The sequence below is a fragment of the Dreissena polymorpha genome, chromosome 6 (assembly GCF_020536995.1).
Source record: "Dreissena polymorpha isolate Duluth1 chromosome 6, UMN_Dpol_1.0, whole genome shotgun sequence".
NCBI lineage: Eukaryota > Metazoa > Mollusca > Bivalvia > Myida > Dreissenidae > Dreissena > Dreissena polymorpha.
This window is the reverse complement of record NC_068360.1, coordinates 96,648,464-96,660,336: the sequence shown is the minus strand read 5'-3', so window position 1 is coordinate 96,660,336 and position 11,873 is coordinate 96,648,464. Positions and strand designations below refer to the sequence as shown.

General features: G+C 34.4%; 1 long non-coding RNA gene across 1 annotated transcript; it reads left to right on the top strand.

The window, feature by feature from the left end:
* Positions 1 to 960: 960 nt before the first annotated feature.
* LOC127834617 (uncharacterized) lies at positions 961 to 11,406 on the top strand. The gene is made up of 2 exons (XR_008028027.1): positions 961 to 1,001; positions 5,969 to 11,406. It is a non-coding gene; the product is annotated as an uncharacterized LOC127834617 (long non-coding RNA).
* Positions 11,407 to 11,873: the final 467 nt, after the last annotated feature.

Sequence of the window (11,873 nt, the reverse complement as noted above, 5' to 3'; positions counted from 1 at the left end):
GTCGGATGATTTTTCACAGAGTTATGGCCCTTTGAAATTTTAAATAAAAACAATTCTTGTACCCCCAACTACTGTGCCCTCAAGACATTTCCTTTTATCTGAATATTTAGTGCAATATTGTGACAAAAAAAACATAAAGGAGCATCACCAGTCTCCGACGGTTTCTTGTTATAATTCTGCAAACGGCACCAAATATTTTCATCTGCCACATAGTCGACAGAAAAACGACACAATGCATAGTTAAAACATTCTTTATTTATTGTTCAAGTGATCGTATATTTACACGAATTGTAAGGTATCTACTAGTATGAGCCGAACCCCTCCGTCCAGTCGTGACGTCTAACCAAACTTGACTTTCTTTAATACAAGATCCCGAAGTTTTTATACAAGACATTTGTAACTATCAACTTCCATTAAATAAGTTGATAAAGAACTGCGTCATTACAAAGTCTGAACTATTAAGAAAATCAGTCTTTATCGATATCTAATTAATTTCTGAATATTGGTCTTTTCTGACATGTAGAAAATGTACACTTTTGTTGAACAGGAAAACTTATTTCAGTAGGGTGTACTATGTTATAAGTGCTCTGACGCAATGAACATGAATAAGGAATTAATTCAGTCTCGTGAAGGTACCTGCTATCACATATCGAACTATTCGATTTTTTTTTTACCAATATTCGAATAATATCTTAACATACAAACAAAAACGTAGGCCTATGATTTGGAAGCAACAGATGCGTGTATTCCTAGTTTGCTTAAGTGAAAAGTACATATATTTTGGATACGAAAATATACAGTGTTATTGTTAAAATAGCAATAATAGATCTAATTATCATGATGAAAATAATAATATTTTTATTATAATCAAAACTAATACTACTACTACTTCTAATAAAAAATAATAATAGAAATAATAATAATAATAATAATAATAATAATAATAATAATAATAAGATTGTACGATAGTAAAATTATCAATTGAAACGTAAACATTCGAGGTCAAATGTTTCTTCAAACTGCTTGTGCATTTAATTTTAATGATTGTAACTGATGTTTCTTTCCTGGAACAAGCTGTCTCTGGTTGAAAGCAAATATATCCTTTGTCGTGTTCCTTACGATCATTGACAGTTGCAGTTCCTTCACTGAAAGTAATCAGACACATGTCCCATGGATTAGCAGTCATAACATCGTGAGTATGCACCTGCCTTTTTCATATCCAGCAGTTTCACTTTACAGCGATATGAATACAATCGATAGTGCTAATTAAAAATAATATTTATTATTATAATTGTAATTATGATATGAACAAAACAACATAATTATAATTTAGATTTATCTTGAAGCCATGTAGATAAATAAAAAGGTAAATCAATTATTACAGAAACGGTACAAATATATAAGTGATAATTTATAGTCATTGTAACTGATGCTTCTTACCTGGAACAGGCTGGCTCTGGTTGAAAGCGAAACAAATATGCCTTACAGTCATTTACAGTCGCTGTTACTTCGCTGACAGAAAATTATGTCAAATGTCTTATGGCTCAAAAAATACACTCCACTTATTACGTGACATTGTTTGTCCATCATCTAAACCCTCTTGTTATCACTATACGATGACATTCTGACTACACAAGAAGATATATACGTACATGTATATGGTTTGGAAGCAAAACATATATTTCTTATTTCTCTTAGTCATGCAAATATTATTGTTAATGTATCGGTGCGTTGACGCTTAAGTAACTATTAGGGTTCTATTTAAATAAAACTCTCTACAGTAAATATTAATCTCGCTATGCTGCACTTTTGAGTCGAACTTTTGTTTCTTCATTCTATATTTAGAATATATAATGTAATTATATAGGCCTCGTATAGGAAAATTGACAACTTTGTCTGTTTCGATTGCTTGTATTTTGTGTTTCATTACGTCACACAATCGATTGTTCATTCCCCTGCTCGGTCCTAGAGCGCTGTGTCGAATCCGTGAAGTTTGGTAATGTTGTAAACATCAAATATGTAATGTTAATGGACACTGATATGGGTTTTGATTTTAATGTTGTTGAATACAATATACAGTTCGTGTGGTTTACAAACATTCGCATTTGCACTTACTTAATCGATAGTGCTCTGGCTTATGTCTTTTGGGTAAGCAGTCATATCGATGTGAATAAGTACCTGCCATTGCATATCAAAACTGCATCCTCCAATGTTTCGCCAATTACCTGCCTTTCAATTGCACTACACTTTTCGTGTTCTTCACATTCGTTCTCAGTTGCAGTTACTTCACTGATAGTGATCTGATACATGTCCCATGGATAAGCAGCCATGCGGCCATGCCACTGCTTCAAATCTAAATGATTATACGGTTTCAGCTGACATAAGTACTGTGTGATATATTGGTGTATTCTAAAGATAATACAGTCCTGCGTCATCATTTCGTTGTAACTGATGCTTCCTGCCTTTCACAAGCTGTCTCTGGTTGAATGCGAAACAAATCAATCGTTTGTTCCTTCAATTCATTGACAGTTAGCAGTTACCTTACTGATTTAGATCTTTGCCAAATGTCTTGTTGATAAAAAGGACATTACCATCGGTTATCACCTTCTCATTTACCACAGTTCGACAACAATCTGACCTTGCAAGAAAATGTGTACGGTTTATTTATTTATTTTAATCATTTATTTCTCATACATATGTCGGATAAATATTATTATTGTTCGTTTATTCGCCCGTAAAATCTTAAGTAAAATTTAGGTTTCTAGCTAATTATATAAAACTTTAACTTAATATTATGGAATGGGCTGTACTGTAAAGTCGATTTGAGAAGTACCACCGTTTTCTTCATTCTATATTCAGAACAAATTAGGTTATGACCAAACTGGCATATGACTCGTTCAGCGAAACCTCATTATATTTGTTTTTGTATCGTATTGTAGTTTTTTTATTGTTAACCCTACGTCTCGAAATCTGCTGGGGGATACTTTCTTGGTAATCGTTTCCCTGCACTGTCAAATCTTATGTGAACTGTACCCTTACATCCGGTAGCTTGGATACATTTCTAACAGCAAATATCTCATGTTCATAAACACTTCCATGATTTTTTATTCTGTATATGTAGCCAGTTGAAGGCCTCAGAATAATCTTTCAATTTAATTTAATATAAGTGCCTGTTTTGAATGCATTTTACTTGTCGTGTTCTTTACATTCATAAACAGTTGCTGCTTCTTCACTGGGTATGATCATACACATGTCCCATGGGTAAGCAGTTACTTCACTGACAGTGATGAGACACATGTCCCATGGATAAGCAGTTACTTCACTGACGGTTATCATACACATGTCCCATGGATAAGCAGCCATGCCGCCGTTAACTGCAACTATAGCGACTTTACTCTCGTTTTATTACAATGCGTACAAAATCTTACCATGAAGGAAGATAACGGATTTCGCAGTAAAACATAAGTTTATTTCTAGTTTGCTCAGGTCATATAATGAATCTACATTACATGACAATAATAGAAATAATAAGTATATAATAATAATTAAGACTCATCTCAAATCCGCTTAACAATATAGTAAATCAATACATAACACACACAAGGAAAAGTCTTTTTTCTTCTTAATCCAACGTCTCAGAATTGGATGGTAAATACTTTGCTTTGTTTCTTTACCCTGCACGGCCAACCAAGCAGCTTGTATATGTCACGTAATTGTTCATCATTCATGGTTGACATACAGTTACTAACAGTGTTCATCACTCTTAAATTGTTGGTGTGTAGCCTATCATTCGATTTCTCGACATGCGCATATTGTCATGATGACGGGATTTGCATTAACTACCATTTTAATGTATCGCGCATGGGACAAGTCCGTCCCTTTCCATTTATGTTAATGTCTATGCATAATGTGTGATGAAATATTCAACAACAATCCACAATCGTGTCTCGCCTGTCACCCACTCCGGTGCAATCCGACGAATCGTTGACGGTTATATACATTAATTTAACATTGTGTAGCCTGGTGCAATCCGGTATCTCGTAGACTGTTACATGTCTATTGTGTTACATGTATTCACATTAATGTAACATCTGGAAACAAATGAACTTCTTTCTTTATAAAAACATCTTCACCAACTATTATTTTGAGAATAGATAGCTGGACTTAATTTTCAAAATCCGTTTGTACATCTTCACCAACTGCTAATATGAGAATAGACAGATGGATTTTTTACAATGTGATAAACAAACAATAATAATCTTCACCTATCTAACATCTTTAGGATGATAAACAGGACTACAAATATCAATACTAAAGTTTCTATATCTAAACACTTGTATACAAACATATACAATAGTTCTTCAGGTTCTAAACCATGACACTCTGGGCGTTTAAGGAGAGCGACCTTCTTCAATGACAACATTGTCATCCGCCTCTTGGGGCGACACCGCATCATTTCGTTTCTTACATTTTTAGTTGTTCTTGGCAATATTTGAATATTTCAGGAAGCGCTTTTGTTATTTCCCTACCGCCATATTGTTTTATACTTAGTCTGAAAGTGTTTCCTGTTTCTGTAAATTCTCGTTTTACATTTTTTTATGATCCTCCAAAATTTATTTTGGGTGTGAGCATATAGTCGCCGCTTCGTCTGTCCGTCCGTCCGTGTGTCCGTCCGTCCGTGCACAATTTTCGCCCGGGCTATTTCTCAGCAACTAATTACCGGAATTCAATGAAACATCATGGGAAGCTTCACTACCAAGAGTAGATGTGCATATTATCAGCGGGTTCTGGTCGGATGATTTTTCACAGAGTTATGGCCCTTTGACATTTTCCATTAACTGTACATATAGTGCAATTCTTGTCCGGGCTATTTATCAGCAACTTATGACCGGAATTCAATAAAAATTTATGGGAATCTTAACTACCAAGAGGAGATGTGCCTATTATCAACGGGTTCTGGTCGGGTGATTTTTCACAGAGTTATGGCCCTTTCAAATTTTCTAAAACAAAATTATTGTCCCCCCCCCCCCCCAAACTACTGTGCCCTCAAGACGTTTCCTTTAATCTGAATATTTAGTGCAATATTGTGACAAAAAACATTAAGGAGCATCACCAGTCTCCGACGGTTTCATGTTATAATCCTGCGAACGGCACCAAATATTTTCATCCGTCACATAGTCGACAGAAAAACGACCCAATTCATAGTTAACACATTATTTATTGTTCAAGTGATCGTATATTAACACGCATTGTAAGGTATCTACTAGTATGAGCCGAGCCCCTCCGTCCAGTCGTGACGTCTAACCAAACTCGACTCTCTCTAATACAAGATCCCGTATTTTTCATACAAGACATTTGTAACTATCAACTTCCATTAAATATGTTGATAAAGAGCTTCGTCATTACAAAGTCTGAACTATTAAGAAAATCAGTCTTTATCAATATCTAATTAATTTCTGAATTTTGGTCTTTTCTAACATGTAGAAAATGTACACTTCTGTTAAACAGGCAAACGCATTTCAGTAGGGTGTACTATGTTATAAGTGCTCTGACGCAATGCCCATGAATAAGCATTCATTCAGTCTCGTGAAGGTACCTGCTATCACATATCGACCTATTCGCTTTTTTTCTTTTACCAATATTCGAATAATATCTTAACATACAAGAAAAAACGTAGGCCTGTGATTTGGAAGCAACACATGCGTGTATTCCTAGTTTGCTTAAGTGAAAAGTACATATATTTTGGATACGAAAATATACAGTGTTATTGTTAAAATAGCAATAATAGATCTAATTATCATGATGAAAATAATAATATTATTATTATAATCAAAACTAATACTACTACTACTTCTAATAAAAAATAATAATAGAAATAATAATATTAATAATAATAATAATAATTATTATTATAATAATACAAGATTGTACGATAGTAAAATTACCAATTGAAACGTAAACATTCGAGGTCAAATGTTTATTCAAACTGCTTTTGCATTTAATTTTAATGATTGTAACTGATGTTTCCTTCCTGGAACAAGCTGTCTCTGGTTGAAAGCAAATATACCCTTTGTCGTGTTCCTTACGATCATTGACAGTTGCAGTTCCTTCACTGAAAGTGATCAGACACATGTCCCATGGATTAGCAGTCATAACGTCGTGAGTATGCACCTGCCTTTTTCATATCCAGCAGTTTCACTTTACAGCGATATGAATACAACCGATAGTATTAAATAAAAATAATATTTATTATTATAATTATAATTATGATAAGAACAAAATAACATAATTATAATTTAGATTTATCTTGAATCCATGTAGATGAATAAAGAGGTAAATCAATTATTACAGAAACGGTACATATATATGAGTGATAATTTACAATCATTGTTACTCATACTTCCTACCTGGAACAGGCTGGCTCTGGTTGAAAGCGAAACAAATATGCTTTACAGTCATTTACAGTCGCTGTTACTTCACTGACAGAAAATTATGTAAAATGTCTTATGGCTCAGAAAATACACTCCATTTATTACGTGACATTGTTTGTCCATCATCAACACCCTCTTGTTATTACTATACGATGACATTCTGACTACACAAGAAGATATATACGTACATGTATATGGTTTGGAAGCAAAATATATATTTCTTATTTCTCTTAGTCATGCAAATATTATTGTTAATGTATCGGTCCGTTGACGCTAAAGTAACTATTAGAATTCTATTTAAATAAAACTCTCTACTGTAAATAATAATCTCGGTGTTCTGCACTTTTGAGTCGAACTTTTGTTTCTTCATTCTATATTTAGAATATATTATGTAATTATATAGGCCTCGTATAGGAAAATTGACAACTTTGTCTGTTTCGATTGCTTTTATTTTGGGTTTCCCTACGTCACACAATCGACTGTCCATTCCCCTGCTCGGTCCTAGAGCGCTGTGTCGAATCCGTGAAGTTTGGTAAGGTTGTAAACATCAAATATGTAATGTCAATGGACACTGATATGGGTTTTGATTTTAATGTTGTTGAAAACAATATACAGTTCGTGTGGTTTACAAACATTCGCATTTGCACTTACTTAATCGATAGTGCTCTGGCTTATGTCTTTTGGGTAAGCAGTCATATCGCCGTGAATAAGTACCTGCCATTGCATATCAAAACTGCATCCTCCAATGTTTCGCCAATTACCTGCCTTTCAATTGCACTACACTTTTCGTGTTCTTCACATTCGTTCTCAATTGCAGTTACTTCCCTGATAGTGATGTGACACATGCCCCATGGATAAGCAGCCATGCCGCCATGTCACTGCTTCCAATCTAAATGATTATACGGTTTCAGCTGACATAAGAATTAAGTACTGTGTGGTATATTGGTGTATTCTAAAAATAATACAGTCCTGCGTCATCATTCCGTTGTAACTGATGCTTCCTGCCTTTCACAAGCTGACTCTGGTTGAATGCGAAAGAAATCAATCGTTTGTGCCTTCAAATCATTGACAGTAGCAGTGACCTTACTGACTTAGATCTTTGCCAAATGTCTTGTTGATAGAAAGGACATTACCGTCGGTTATCACCTTCTTATATACCACAGTTCGACAACAATCTGACCTTGCAAGAAAATGTGTACGGTTTATTTATTTATTTTAATCATTTATTTCTCATACATATGTCGGATAAATAGTATTATTGTTCGTTTATTCGCCCGTTAAATCTTAAGTAAAATTTAGGTTTCTAGCTAATTATATAACACTTTAACTTAATATTATGGAATGGGCTGTACTGTAAAGTCGATTTGAGAAGTACCACCGTTTTCTTCATTCTTTATTCAGAACAAATTAGGTAATAACCAAACTGGCATATGACTCGTTCAGCGAAACCTCATTATAATTGTTTTTGTATCGTATTGTAGTTTTTTTTTATTGTGAACCCTACGTCTCGAAATCTGCTGGGTGATACTTTCTTTGGAATCGTTTCCCTGCACTGTCAAATATTATGTGAACTGTACCCTTACATCCGGTAGCTTGGATACGTTTTTAACAGCAAATATGTCAAGTTCATAAACACTTCCATGATTTGTTATTCTATATATGTAGCCAGTTGAAGGCCTTATAATAATCTTTAAATTTAATTTAATATAAGTGCCTGTTTTTGGATGCATTTTACTTCTCGTGTTCTTTACATTCATAAACAGTTGCTGCTTCTTCACTGGGTATGATCATACACATGTCCCATGGGTAAGCAGTTACTTCTCTGACAGTGATGAGACACATGTCCCATGGATAAGCAGCCATGCCGCCGTTAACTGCAACTCTAGCGACTTTACTCTCGTTTTATTACAATGCGTACAAAATCTTACCATGAAGGAAGTTAACGGATTTCGCAGTAAAACATAAGTTTATTTCTAGTTTGCTCAGGTCATATAATGAATCTACATTACATGACAATAATAGAAATAATAAGTATATAATAATAATTAAGACTCATCTCAAATCCACTAAACAATAGAGTAAATCAATACATAACACACACAAGGAAAACTCTTTGTTCTCCTTAATTCAACGTCTCAGAATTGGATGGTAAATACTTTGCTTTGTTTCTTTACCCTGCACGGCCAACTGAGCAGCTTGTATATGTCACGTAATCGTTCATCATTCATGGTTGACATACAGTTACTAACAGTGTTCATCACTCTTAAATTGTTGGTGTGTAGCCTATCATTCGATTTCTCGTCATGCGCATATTGTCATGATGACGGGATTTGCATTAACTACCATTTTAATGTATCGCGCATGAGACAAGTCCGTCCCTTTCTATTTATGTTAATTTCTATGCATAATGTGTGATAAAATATTCAACAACACCATATATCAGTTTCTTGTCCAATTTAATGGCTAACATACTTAATATTTTCAGTTATACAAATACAGTCTGATAACTACATGATCGTATCTTTCTCGATCCGTACGTCTCCAAGTCTAAACGCTGTGTAATCTCGTTTCCACACCAAACATCTCGTTCTATCGAACTACACATAAACATACAATAATAAAATTTCTATAACATATTTGATTGGTCGATTCTATGCGCGCTTATTGCTGGTTGGTTGAATTACAACCTAGGACTGGAGAAGTCATTATTCAAGTATGTACACGCTAATCAGCATTGTGATACAAATAAAAAATGCAAATACAGCTCAAGCCTTGTGTCAGCAGCATCGATCCCCTTTTGTTGTTAAACATACACCAGATCTAAATATTTAATCTTTCACTTTGTGACTGTCATGTATACTCGCCATTGATAAACTTGTCAATATTTCTTACATAAAGAAAACCCAAATATTTCACCTAATTTCCTATCGTTATGTGACATATACATTGTTAACAGCAAACATGTAATGTTAACGTACACTGTCTTGGCTTTTTTACAATAATTGCTGGAGCTTAATACATGCTCTTTTGTCACCGAAACTGATGTTGAATACAATACTCTTCACGTGTTTCTTTAACAGTTGTCGTTTTTGGATTATTGACGCAAAGCGGCAATAATACACAGTAGCCAATCTTCAGCCTAATTTGCATATTACTGCAAACTTCGGAGCACTTCTGTCTACGCCGCAGAACTAACTCTCTGTTAACGCAACGCAATTTGATTGGGTGTTGTGAAAATGTTAGTACATGCGCATTGCTAGTATTCTCTATATAACGATAAAAGCCGTTACCGAGAAAAAGTATCCGAATGTACAATACTCGATTCACACAGGCGATATTTTAGATTGTATGTTTCCCTTTAACTCTTTCCTATTGAAGCTGGTCCGAGACTAGTAACACACTAAACATCGCAGTGGCGAAGACAGGGTTCAGAAACTTGAATGTTTTTCTAAATGAACTTAGTTTCCTTTTGAATCAGGGCCACGTTGTGAGATTTCATGTCAATAATCCACCAGTACTTTCAGTGCTTTGATTTCACTGGCATTGACCTGACGTGTGTTTTATGTATAATCAGCCAGCTAACATGAACAGTGTGTGCCTTGTGGTCTAGTGGTGTATGACAGTGACTTCAATCCTGTGTCATCAATACATTGTAAGTGATGCTTCTTATCTGGAACAAGCTTTCTCTGGTTGAACGCGAACCACAAAAATCGTGTATGCCCTCCCGTCGTTGACAGTCGTTGTTACTTCATTGACAGCGATCGCTGACAAATGCCTTATGGATAAGAAGACATACCATTGTGGTGTATAACCTGAAATAGTTTTCTCATCATCTGCACTGATCACAAAGTGCCAAAATTGAAGTTGTTTGTGTCAGTTAGTGTCCTACTATACGACCTTTTGTATGCCCCTATCCGAATCTGACATTTCTTGAAGACCAATTACCGACCATAGCAAGATTTTACCGAATTTTAAGTTCGTAAGAATAATTTGAACAATCTTTGTTTATTTTTCCTTTAAGCAACTCGTTGTCAAAATTACAAGCCCGAGGAGCGCAGTATTTCTATATGGCTATTCATAAAACTTTAATAATCTTCTTTACAGAAACGTATCATCAATATTTTCAAGATTGTGCTTTAAGAAATACAAATTGCTTGTTATGTTAATGTATAGTTTGTTCGTTGTTGTTTTGTTCCTTCATAACTATTGTTAAATGCTTATAAATCTAATTTATTATTTGTGTATCTGTATTGTTGTGTTTTTGCCATTTCAAAGAAATACACTTTTCTGATGTTAATATACGAAATACAATTTCCTCATCATTCTCATGTTAGTATAAGAAATACACTTTTCTTATGTTAATATACGAAATACACTTTTCTCATATTAATATACGAAATACACTGTCCTCGTGTTAATATACGAAATATACTTTTCTCATGTTAATGTACATGTCTATGTTTTTGATTATCTATTTTACTTTTTCCTTAAATGCTAATAGCTAAATGTATATTTAATTTCGTTTATAATATTTGACTTTTGTTCACCGACATGTTTAAACATTGTATATCGTACTGTCTCGATTGTCAATCTGTTCTTAACCCTTTCAGTGCTGGAACCGAATTTTGAAGGACTTTGCAAACAGTTTGGATTCAGATGAGACGCCACAGACTGTGGCGTCTCATCAGGATCCAAACTGTTTGCTATTCTGATAGTATTTTTTGAAAAAAATAGAAGAAAATGCTAATTTTAGAAATTCAGCAGACGACATTTTAGCAGACGACAAATTTCCCAGCATGCAAAGGGTTAAAGTAGCATATGTCTGACGGATCACATTGCCCGTTACTGTATCTGTTGCAATAGCTTTGAATGTTTCTCATCATCTGTATTATATGTGAACATTGATTAGTATACAAATGTGTTATTAGTTTGTAACAATTAAAAAATGGAATAAATATATGTCGTAGAAGTAAAATCGTCTTTAATTATTGTTATAATATGAAGTATCAAACATTATATTATTACAGAGTGAGTATGTCTTTTAATCCAGTGCACAAATGTGTGATTACATTTTATAAAAGCGCCGAAACATCTACAATCTAATTGTATTTCATTGTTCAACGACACATTTTAGGTTGCAATCTTATTTTATTTACAGAAGTATACTGTCCAGATGTTCTGTACATAAGTATAATGGTTTCATTTAATTGTGTCTCGCTCTGGTAAAACAGGGCTAAATGCATGTCCGTAAAGTGTGGTCAAAGATTATCCTGTGTAGTCCGCGAAGGCTAATCAGGGACGATATTTTCCACCTAATCTAGATTTTCGCTAAGAAGGGACTTTCTTTAAATATCATAAACGCGGAAAGTGTCGTCTTACATTAGCCTGTGCGGACTGCACAGGCTTATGAGACAAAACATTACGCGCATGCACCTGGTCCCG